Source organism: Anser brachyrhynchus, assembly GCF_964034855.1.
Source record: "Anser brachyrhynchus genome assembly, chromosome: 4".
In the NCBI taxonomy this organism is placed as follows: Eukaryota; Metazoa; Chordata; class Aves; order Anseriformes; family Anatidae; genus Anser; species Anser brachyrhynchus.
The window spans coordinates 22099273-22111440 of NC_137698.1; the positions used below are offsets into that span (position 1 = coordinate 22099273).

Consider the following 12168-nt stretch of genomic DNA (forward strand, 5'->3'; position numbering starts at 1 on the left):
CTGCACTACTTTGGCCAGGGTGTCATTGCTTCTGCAGGTAATAAAAACACTCGCTCCAGAAGTCTTTGGTCTGGGAGCACCTTTCACGAAAAGCTGTTTAATGAAACAAAAAGAAAGTTACAGGTTTAGAGAAAAACTTAGTTTTTAAAAGAGTTCACCTGCAATTAGACAGATCTGTCTTTTAAATGAACCACTGCTTCTGTGTACTTCTGCTGCCAGGGTCTGCAAGACTCAAAGTTGCTTTTCTGGTCATTTGCTATAAGCTAGAGTAGCAATCTAAGGTAACTTGCCATATGTGTTCATTTTGTGGTTCATCACAAGTATTTGCTTATTCTTATTGATGTTAGAATTGGCTTTGCCCTGCCAACTGCTCTAAGGAGCCAAACCATACACCCAAGCCAAGGAATTGGGTGACACAGTACCAACCACCACAGGAGAGCCCTTTTGCTTTGATGTGTTGTCAGCCTGCACTATTCTTTTCTGCTTACTTCACGATTAATGGACATACAGATGAAAACAGCCTTAACTCACCATTGTTGCTCACTTCTTGAAGCACTCCCTTCTGTACTAGCTACGTGCTGACAAAAATGTGGAGATGTGACAAGGACACTTTGATCAAGATATGCATCTGTATCCTGTGTGTGAGTGTGTATACTATTACAATATAAGATGGGAAAAACTCATACAAGGAGCTTGATCAAAGTAGGCCAATGTTTGTCTCCTCATCAGTACGTTGCCTGTAGGGTCTGACAACCTGTCAAGCTATCCGGGAGTGAGAAACTACCAGTGCAACGAAATGCAGGATATGCTCCGAAAGATTGTATTGCTTTCCTTATGCATCCTAAGTCTGGAAGAAATAAAGAAAACTTGATTTTGGTTATTCACATTACACATTTTTCTTTGAACGTTATTTTACTTTTTAAAGAGAAATAAAAACAACTTCTGTCAATGGGAAGAAAGACTTCTTTGAGTGTGGAGAAACTCAAATCGTCTCACATAGCACATGTGGTATCTAAGATCTACTAGATGACAAGAGGAGTACTGCAAGCTCCCTGGAGGGCAGTAGGATAGTCCCTAACACATAACATTGGTATTTTTGACCACAAAGTACGTGCTGATCATTTACTCTATCATGTAAGGAAGCTGTTCTTTGCCACTTAAATATACACTGGGAAACAGAAACAAATCATGAACAAAAAGCACAAAAAATGCATTCTTTAGGAAATGAAGAAACCTGTTTTTGCCGATATCACTCAGTTAAATATTCTAGTGTGCTATCTATAGTAGTGTTACTTTAGGTTACAGGTAGACCTCTAGCTTTGTCTTTCCACTTTGCATTCATTTAGTGAAGTATTTCCGCTCAGCAACTTCATACCAGTAATATCTGTGCATGCTCAGCTCTCTTTCAGAATTCAGTTCTCTGTAATGTTTTAGAAATCTTTCTGTAGAAAACAGAAACCTTCAGTGTCTAACAACCTTCTCTACAGCTATCAAGTATCTTTTCACAAAAACTTTGTGAAGTTTGTGAACTGAACTTTAAACTGACTTGAAAAGCAGATTTTTTTTTGTCTCTGGTATTTTTAGAACAAACAAGCTAAAAAGCTATATACCATATATGATATGTGACCCTGTGAAAATAGATAAAATAATTTTCTATTTTGTGGCATTTACTTTGAAAATCTGATTAAGATAGATGTCTCTAGTCTGTAATTCTTCAATGTCATGTTGTCATAGTTCCCATCAGCAAGATGCTTTAAAGGCTTTCGATTAATATTGCATGCCAGAACTGAAATTACATCCTTTGTCGTTTAGTTCTTAATGGTGCAAGTGATATCTATCAAGTAGTGTTTTATGAAGCATGTGTGATTTTTATTACAGGCTGTTTTCACAAATCTTTTTCAGGTTTCATAAAGACTGTTCACGGTTCACAACAAACATGCCCTGCATCTAAAATCATGCCTATTCTCAAATGCAAAATAAAACTTGATTTTTTCTGTGAGGTTTATCATTAAAACAAAAACTCTTATTTAATTTAAATTTGTATAAAAGCATCTTAATTGGCTACGAAAAAAATATTACTGTAAGCACCTCAACTCTGCATGAGAACTATTTGGTAAAAAACAAACAGACATGATCATGTATTATTTTCTTAATGGGTTAAGTCCACCATCTCATATAATTGCCTTAGTTTTTAAAATGCAGCTGACATAAATCAGAAGATGCAACATTCTCCCATGATCCAAGTATAACAGAGCTTTTCCTCTGCAGCATTTATCTTTGTAAAAGAAGATGCATATAGCTAAAATTTCTTCAATTTACTGGAAACCAGATAGTTGAGAAAGTTGAGACAGAATCCTTGGGTTGGTTATTTTTGGTCAGCCTGCTGTTTAAACGAAAATGTGCGAAGTCAAGAAAGCTTGTATCTTAGAGGACGTATGAATAGAATGTATTTTTCCAATATTTTTGTCAAAAGACATAAAGAACTTTCTTCTCTTAATACCTAACAGAGTACAGCAAATGCACTGCGGGAAGAAATACTGCCCATTGAGAAGAAAGAGGGCATTTCTTCCACAGATGGTGGTGAAAGGAAAAATCGGAGGATTTACTTCTGAAAGGTTTATTAAATGTTGTTTCCACTCTCTGTTGTGCACTGTGGGAACTGAACCAGCTCACTTTTAAAACATTTTTTCCATTAGCCCGAGTCGATTCTCAAAGCATTCCAACATATCCACATCCAGCCTGCACACGCCCCATTAACCCCTCCGATACATACGTAACACGCAGTCAATATTGGGGTGGGCCAGATCTGTTTAATTTATGTACTGTAAAATGATATATGCCTTCTTGTCTGCAGCACCGCCTAAGACACTTGCTAACAAAAGGTAATTACAAAGTGTATGGGGGGAAAAGAGCTCAGGTTGGTAGAGCAGTCACCTGCATCAAGGAGAACTGATGACGATGCCGTCATCCACAAGGAAGACATTTTAAGTAACAAAACCAGAAACCTTGCAGGTTTTTAACTGAGGTGAGGATGTTTTAATCACCTTATCAAAGCTTGAAACAGAGATAAATATTTCAGCTTCAGTGAAAAGAGCTACAGTGAAACTAGTTCAGCAAACAACCTTCATAATAGCGGCCTCTTTATCCCCAGAGGGATTTAAGAAGAAAGATGAGAAAAGGAAAGTATAGAAACACAGTTAAAATAAACTGAAATTTAACCTGCTGGGGTAATATACTTATGATCTTGCTTTACAAGAAAAGAAATAAAAAACTAACATAACCTGCATGATGGTAACCATGCAAAGAGAATGAACTAGAAGCAAAAGTGTATTTACACTCTTGCTGTCATAGCATGCAAGCACCCTCTACCCTCATGCCAGGCTAACCCATACAGTGCTTAGCAGGGATACTAAAATACGCTATTCCTATACTCTATACAGACCTGAGGTCTGTAAAACCAAACATAACCCTCAAATGGTACATCATCGACTTTTTTCCAACAATTTATGTGGGGAACAAACCGGGAACACATGGTGAAAAATGACAGAAGTTCCTCACTTGAGACCCAAAAATGAACTTTAGCTTATGTTACGCTGAGACTGAACACACAGTAACACAATCTTTACTGGTATGCTACTGAATTGGCTTCCCCACGGTGGGATGCAGATCCCACTGAGAAGTCCTGTATTTTGCAGGACTCCAGGCCAAGGTTTTCCCTGTGGGACAGTAGTCTTCCAGAGCAATCATCCCACTTAAGATCACACTTGTTTCTATTCAGGACAGATTCTTAAACTGGATCCTCTTTCTTCTATTTTTAGAACAAGAAGTGAAAAAGTTATGCAATTATTGCTAGCTTCAGATAATCTTTGCTGATAACTCTAGAAAATCAGTGGAGAAATAATATACTTTGAGCTCACAAATCAAAGGCTAGCTTTTTAACCACAGAATTCAAGTTTACACTGAAAGAAAGAATTCACATTTTCATTGAAAGAAACAAAACAAAACAAAACCAGTGAAGCCTACATTCCAGAGCTCCGTTGAAAGACTTTGTGAGGGAAAGAAAAAATCATTTTCCAAACTGCTGACCGGGGACTGGAATTCATCTGAAAAATCTTTGAGAGCATAACCCCAAAACTACTCATAAAACACAGGTAAAACAATGTGGGGTATCACATTTCCTCCTGTGCTCATCCAGTACCTTATGTTTATGCCAAATACAGGTATCCGCTTAATTTTGACACCAACAATTGTGATCTATAAATAAATGCAATCAAAATTATCATGCTCCAACTGTAAGTTGAATATGTTCTATAGTCCTGATTCAGGCAAAATGACAGGGTGATAATATATGTACTCATTTCATACCACATGTTTAACTGGAGCACGGTATGGATTGCAAGGTTTGATGTATGACTTCTTAATAGATTCCCTAGCATTTTCAAGTGTTAGATAATTTTGGTTCCTATCCAAAATCATTAATCCAAAGTGAGCCATGACTGTATGTTTTTCTTTGTCTTCCGATTTTATTTCTTAACACTTCCAAGAAAAACAATTTCTCCAAGTTATTTTATTTTAGAAGCAGTTACTACTGTACAGGTTAAGAAAACCAACTTTCATAAACTTTGACCTAAATAAATACCCTCACAAGTAACGATTACGTATTTCTTACAGCTGACAAAACTAGCGCTGAAAAAGCTGCCCTTCTTCCCCATACATAACATGCCATCTAAGGGCTCTTTTACTACGCACTGAACCTGACTTTTACTGACACGTCTGACATTCATGAAGAAGGAGCAAATCACTAGCCTTCCTCGATTCCAAGAGCCAAGGGGAAAATTCTTCTCTAATTAGGTCAACTGAATTTTTTGTCATTAACTCACTAAGGTTAATAGTGCCTCTTGAACATTTTGTAAATTTATGAATCCAAAAGTAGTTTGAAAGACCCCCAGATTAGTTCATTATGAGTGATGAAATTCTTGACCAATTTCTGCATGCTCAGCCTTGCCTGAGAACATAGGGCCACACTAATAAAATCTGTGAAAGATAAGCGAGGAATGGGAAAACACAATATAAAACTTCTAAGCGCAAATAGGTGAGTTCGTTTCATCAGATTTGAAATAACTCAGATAAGAGGGATTCATGTTTTGCTTTGGAGGAAATGAAAAAGGAACAAGGGCATTGAGATGAAAAAGAAACCATGGGGAAAAAATGGTAGGATTGCACAGAAAAGAAGTTGAACGAATAATACACAGAGGAGAGGCAAAAGTGAATAGCTAAGAGGAAAAAAAATAAGAAAAATGAGAAAGCATGTACAACTTTATTCGAAAATCAGAACAAAACCTTTACGGAAAACACAGAAGCGATATGCTTACTCTACAGGCTTGTCTTTTAAAAAGGGACCTTGATCCTGGCCTTTAGAGTTAAAGGCAACTACAGCTTGGGCCTAAGAGCAAGAGAGAAATAAAGCAGTAGGTCAACAAATGCATCTTTGTTTCCAGATCAATTAACCAATCTCTCTGCTATCAAGTAGAAGCGATTGGTAGATCATGAAATAGAGGAAAAGAATAGAGAACCAAGCTTCCAAAATAGCTTTTAAATAATTTCTTTCTCCTTATTGTGTCAGGAAAGAGTAATGCATAAGAGGGGGAGGCTTCCACAAGAGCGCACTGAGGAACTATTGTTCTCTAATGACTTCAAATAAGCTTTTTAGGCTTATGCATGAATTAGAATTTTGCTCTTCTTTCTTACATTTAAAAAAAAAAAAAAAGAAAAAACCAAAAAACCCCACCCCACCTTGTGATTTAAGTAAGGTATTTTCTATTCTAATGACAATCAAGTCTAGTTAGGTATCAATCAAAAGAACACATTCATTGCAAAAGATTTGTTAAAAGATATTCAGGGTTTCCAGTAAAGCTGCTTCACTTTCCAGAAGAACGACAGTTTTTACCCCTAAAATTAAATATAAACTGTGAATTGATGACCTGAAGAAAATCCTACCTGGGATGTAGGGTGTCAGTTCATATAACTTATCAACAAAACTCTTCAATATCTAGAGTTTAAGTAAATCCATGATAATTTCAGAGGTATCAGTGGACACAGGGAGTGATTTAATTAGAGATTTATATGTACTCATTATTTATTCCGTGAATGCTGTGAAGGACAGCTGTATGCTGAACAGTTTAAACAGACTGTACTATAACTAATGATAATAAACAGTTCTGTTCAATAATAAACAAAAATTTAGGGGGAAAATTCCCCCAAGATTTTTCTTTTAAAATATATAAACCAGCAAATTTTCATTCTTTCTTACATGTATGTTCCAAAAATATTTTCATAGATGACTGTAGGTTTTGCCTCTTCCTGTTTATATTTCCATTCTGTCCTACTTGTTTTACTGCTCCAAAACTGTTTCCAGCAGGAGATCTTTCACATCATTTTCTAGCTAAATTTTACAGCTTCTTGTCTGAGCCAAGCTCCTTAAAAAAACACGCCCGATTCATGTCATTGTAAGTTCTTCCTTTTAATAAAACTGCTGTAGTTCTGAGCTGGCAGAACAGATAAAAGGTAGAGAAATCACAGCTCACAACTACATCTTTTGACTTAAAGTAGCCAACTAGATAGTATATGCATGAAGAACCAAAAAGAACAGAGCTCAAATAAATGTTTCTGAACCAATGGCAAAAGTAAATAAATAAGCACAGAGTAAATCACCACCACAATACAGTGAAAAGTGTGAGATTCCCTGTACACAGGTAGAAATCCAAGTTGAATGCCATGATACTCCTGCCCTGCAGGCCGTTGTAGCAGCAAAAGGCAGGTTGCTGCTGCTTCTGAGAAAGCAAAAGGAAGCAAAGGAGAAACAAAACGATGTGTTATAATTCTGCGTCCTTCTGGAAGGATTACAAATTCTGCATACTACTTAGATCTTAAAAAAAACATTGATCTGAAACTTCCTAATAGTAACCTAGTTTCTACACAAACAGAATTTGAGCTTCAAATTATTTAATTTACACAAAGTGTGTAAATTCCCCTTATACCTAACAGCTGTCATTTCACCAGTAACAAATTTGGCAAAAGCATTCCTTGGAAGGCAGACAGAGCCCCTCCAAAGACAGCTTTCTCCCCGCCTAACACTGCCCATTTGTGAAGAAAGCTGGACCACAGTCAAGGGGGACAAGGTAGTACACAGACACGGAGCCACAGGAGATATAGATGCCTGGAGTCCCTGGCAGCCTGCTTCCTTTTAGTCACAGGGAAACACCCCTCTATTTCTAGCATAATTACGCCCCCTCCCCCGAACACATTTCCCCAGTCCATCTTCTGGTTGAACTATCATATGGGAAAATGCCTTTCTTTTTGCCTTCTGCTGTAACCCCGACGGTGATGACAAGCAACCAGTGTGTGGGGGTGGTATGTGATTAGGAGGGAAACAGATGGTCTCAGACTGAGAAGCCTGATATTTAACACGCTTTTGTAACTACTACCGGGGGCTAAAAACAAACATTTCAGGAGGCAGAATCGTCTCATGGTAAGACCACAGCAGAGTAAGTCAGGAAATCTCTTTTTTTTTTTGTTATTCCTGGCACAGCCCATGGCTTACTGTGGGATCACAAGCAAACGAGAACCTTTGTACATCCAACGCTCTCGCTGCCGAAACTGGTTAACGATACCTGCCCAGGCGCAGGGGACTGCAGGAATCAATCAGGTGTTGAACGGCTCTTTGCTGATCTTGAAATGAAAGATGTTCTACGGATGAAGCTTGAACAGGTAGGGAAAAGGTAAATAAAAGTCCTCTGCTCTCGGACTGAATTTTATGAAGAACATGGAGACCAAAGGTTTATGCAGAAAGGACAAGAAAGGGGATTTTTTCATGTTCTGCTGATGGCAATCCCACAATGGTGCCAAAGCAGGGAACGGAAGGGGATATTCGAAGAGCAGATGCTTTCTGATATGGGTTAAGTTTCCTTTGCTTTTACACAAAGAGAGCCCGTGGGTGGCAAGGTGCATGCAACTCATTCCACCTGCTCCCTGCAGAGCTCCCTGCAGCCCAATTTCCCTGGTTCTGTGCAGATAACTGTGAAAGTTGCACACGCACACCCTTCCCCACAGTGCAAGGTTTCACAGGTTACATGCTGTGTTACAGGAGAATGCTCTGTCTTCCTGAAAGAGAAAGCAACATCATAAATAAGGTTACATTTTCAGCTACAGCTCCTGGATCGCTTCATAGTCTCAGGTGAATTAAATCTGTTAGCAAGATTCACACTTTGGAAATGCACATTAAAAAAAAATAAATACAAACAATCAGTGAAGACTTTAAGGTACATTAGCTGCAAAAACTACTTCAGAAGTAAATGCTTTTAGAAGCTGCAAACACGGACAATTAGTGGCATTCTTGAAAGCTGAAAGTCTAAATAGCTGTCAGCAACTCCACCAGCAAGTGTAAGTTATTTACAACAGCAAGCAGACAGATTATCAACATAACAGAAGCACTGATTAATTGTGTAGCCTAAACTTGCAATAAAAACAGTGTAAAGCTCTGTTTGTGTGAATACCAGTTTTTAAATAGGTACTTTTTTCCTCCAAGTTTTCCTCTTATCTTCTACTCATATTTAAATAACTGCTACCATTGAATCAAATTGCTCTGCTAATTTTCAGAACCTTTAAAATTAAGAACCTGACTTTAGAAATAGCCTCAGAAACATTTTTCAAGTATCTAAATACCAATGAGATCCGTATCAGATGCTAAAAACAGTTTTAGACTTCATTGCAACACGTACAAAATAAGATGCTTGCATCATAGTATCTTTCCACAACGGCACAGATTTCAAGCCTAGTTTCCAAAATATTTTGCAGTTCTCAGTAAAGTTTTGGGTGAGGACCTCCTAATTTTCTTTGTGAGCATGGACTTCTTCACAGCCTGTTAAATGTATTCTATACTTCTGTAAAGACAATTGGGAAATCCGAATAATTGTCGCATTCAGTAATTCATTTGCAGCCAGACCTCAATACGGTGGAAGTCTAGACACAAGGAGAAACGTAAGCCCTCATCCCATGAAAGATAATGGATATACTTGTTTTGGAACCCAGCTGGTTGTGGTTGCTGGCATGCAAAATGCTTACCCTAGGCCAACAGACAGCTACGTAGATGAGCATGTCCTGGGTTTGACTAGCTCTGACAGTAACCAGAGGCACGTACACCATGCATACCAGAAGAGTGATTCCTACCGTAAGACTGCTTTCATTCAAACCTCACCCACAAGCAGGCCATGCAGGTACTACTGAGTACTCCTCATGCTATGGAAAGATGGATGAAAATCCTTTGCTTGGGTCATAAAGCCAGTGCCTCGTCGTACTGAAGTGAGAGATGATGGCAGCTCTTCTCTAGGTTACGCCAAGAAAAGCTCGATGACTGACGTGCTGCTGCTCATGCCAACATGGCTCTCTACAACACACTTCCACGTGCAGTAATTTTGTGTCAGCGCTCATTGCCCTAGCTGGTCAACTGGTCAGGTTTGCGTACAGCGGGATGCGTGAACCCCCTTACATGACAAACTCTCTGGACAGCCCAAGCTGCGTTTGTACTTGGTACAGATCTTAGCTGAACACGGGAAAAGATGCCAGTTTCCCTGCCCCCTGAGTTAGCGCTCAGGTATTTAATGGCTAGGTCTTACGCTAATACCAGTAGCCTCGACAAGCTTTTCAATAGTTTCTTCTTCCTGATAAAGCCAGAGGAATTCTGCTTACCCGTATACATGTCAGAAAAGTGAACCCCAGCTGGTGCGTGACTCTTCCAGATCAGAAACAGCTTCCACTGAGCAGAGAGATGCATTTTGATTCTTACTTCTTTTTAGTTGTGCATAGGGAAAAACAGGGAATGGCAGACGATATTTATGCGGAGGGTGTTTTCCCCAGTTATAGAAGAGATCTTCAATGTCTATCAGTTAGTTGCTTAAGGTCATCTCATTATAGACTGAGCGAAAGCACAGCCACCATTCTTCTACCGTATTTATTTATCCTTTTTGCTAGGGTTCGGGAAACACACACAAACACACCAAAATTGTTACTGAGCAAATAAAAGACTTATTTGGAAAGCAAACCTCAAGAAAGAACATGTAGAAAAGCTACTAGGGCCAGTCTCACTGCTACAACTGTCAGGTGGTCTCTCTCGACCCGTGCCTGTTTTTGCCCTTACATAGGAATATAATGAAACAGGAGGAGTACACAGCTCTAGGAAAGGCATCTACTCTTACAGATTAAAACTGTTACAGCTCTTGGAATATACTTGGTTCCGTAGGTATTTGTGCATGTGTGTGCAAAATTACTGTTAATAGAAGTACTAATATATGTCAGAAGGAGCCTCTATTAATATTACTTGATGACTAGCTACTATGCTTGTGACGTGTCCTTGCTGTTTACTAGTACTCAAGTGAGAAGTTACTGTGTCTGGTGTTGCTTGTGATAATTTACATCTCCCTAGGGATAAGGGTGCTAAGCTTTCTTCAAACCACTTATTCTTGGCACCAAAACTGAGCAATTATGGCTATGTCTCACACTTTGTCTTTTAAGGACATGGCATGTTTATTACTTGCAACCAGAAAAGGACTCGTGTACTGATGCTTGGAAATTGCCGGGTTCAGACAAAATACCACAGTGCTTGGTATAAATGAGAAACTTAAGTTTGTAGAGTTTCCATCTCCATGTAAGCACAAAAGCCCCAGGCAGAAAAGTGTACTTTTCCTGCTCTCTGTCTTCACAGGACAGAGGCACTGTGGAAATTTCAATCAACAGTCTGGAAAAATTCCCATCAACATTTTGCTTCTTAACTGACAACTACTGGGTATTGACCTAGAAATTATTATTTAAAATTCAATTGCAGATATAAGGTGCTATGATAAGTTGTGATCTGCAGAATTATGAGAGGAGCTAATGAGACCTTGGTTTGGACTTGTAATTTGTAGAATTGTAACAGACCTGCATTGTACATGCCTAACATGTAAATGCAAAAGTCACAGCAGCTTGAAAAAAGACCTCAAAACACCAAGAACAAAACCAAAACTTCAACAGCCAACTATGTGCATAAATGTAAGTAGAAAATTGGTCTTCAGCTGCAAAAGTAAAAGTGTAACACTGAATGCATAAGGCTGTCCAGTAAAATATATTCATTGCATCAAATGAATAATTGAATAATTACAAGTACTTGAATAATTACAAGTACTTTCCATAAACCTGAAAAGTAATGTAATAGAAAATAAACAGCCAATAAAATAGGAACAGTTCTGAAAAAAGAAATTCAAGTCATTACTTCTGAAATACAAAATTATATTGGTCTCATTAATCAATTCAGAGTGTTGTATTAATGAATGGAAATTACTTCCTTGTCAGGTGATTCTTTTACAAGGTAGTTTCCTCTGCAGAGGCAGTGGATCTCCTTTCTAGGTACTGAATAAGAAAATAGTAATAAAAAAAAATCATCTGTAATTAAAAAAATAAATGTGCATAGAGATTTGAAGGATTATAAACTGAGATGTGAAACTTACTCTTTTTTTCCTTTTTTTATTTTTTAAATGATTGTACGTCTTAGTACATCCTGGGTAATTCTCATTGTTTTGTTGCACAGCATTATCATTGCAGCATAGATGCAATAATAAGGCAATGAACATATCAAGAAATATGATTGAAGAATTCCTCGACTGATAAACAGATAGTATAATCACAAGCAAAATTACCACGTTTCTGAAATGTGACATCAGGTGAAAAAATAGTTTTTTTGTAGAGCAGTAAGTTATATTCTTTGTTCTTTTGGAAATATAACTTAAATACTTCCCCCGTCCCCCCCTTTTTTTGGCAAAATAATAGCCTCTTGGCGATGAAATCCCTTCTAGATGCAAACATCTAGGTGAGGAAAAAAGAAAGCAAAATAGCAAGTGTGTAGAAACAACCACTGAGACATGTCAAAGATGTTTCCACTAGCATACAAGAGAATTACAAACAAAGAAGAAAAAATAGTGAAGGATGACTACAAGAAAGACTGACAACAAGGGAAGGACAAAGGTACCCACGAGGAATTGCTGCCCTCGGACATAAAAGCAACAGCAGCTATCCTGGTTTTGCGATTTGCTTTCTGACCACGTTTCAGATTATCTCACAACTATACCGCTCATATTTTCT

At 38.1% G+C, this 12168-nt stretch overlaps 1 protein-coding gene across 6 annotated transcripts in view; it reads right to left on the minus strand.

Moving 5' to 3' along the window:
• The window catches only part of TENM3 (teneurin transmembrane protein 3), a 242730-nt gene that overhangs the window by 146230 nt on the left and 84332 nt on the right, over positions 1-12168 (minus strand). Inside the window, exon 1 of one of the 6 annotated variants that reach the window (XM_080590725.1) lies at positions 1-12168. This exon is cut by the window's right edge and continues 16776 nt beyond it. The exons of the other annotated variants lie outside the window; for them this stretch is intronic. The gene's annotated coding sequence lies outside the window, so the exon portion shown is untranslated. 6 annotated transcript variants of the gene reach the window in all.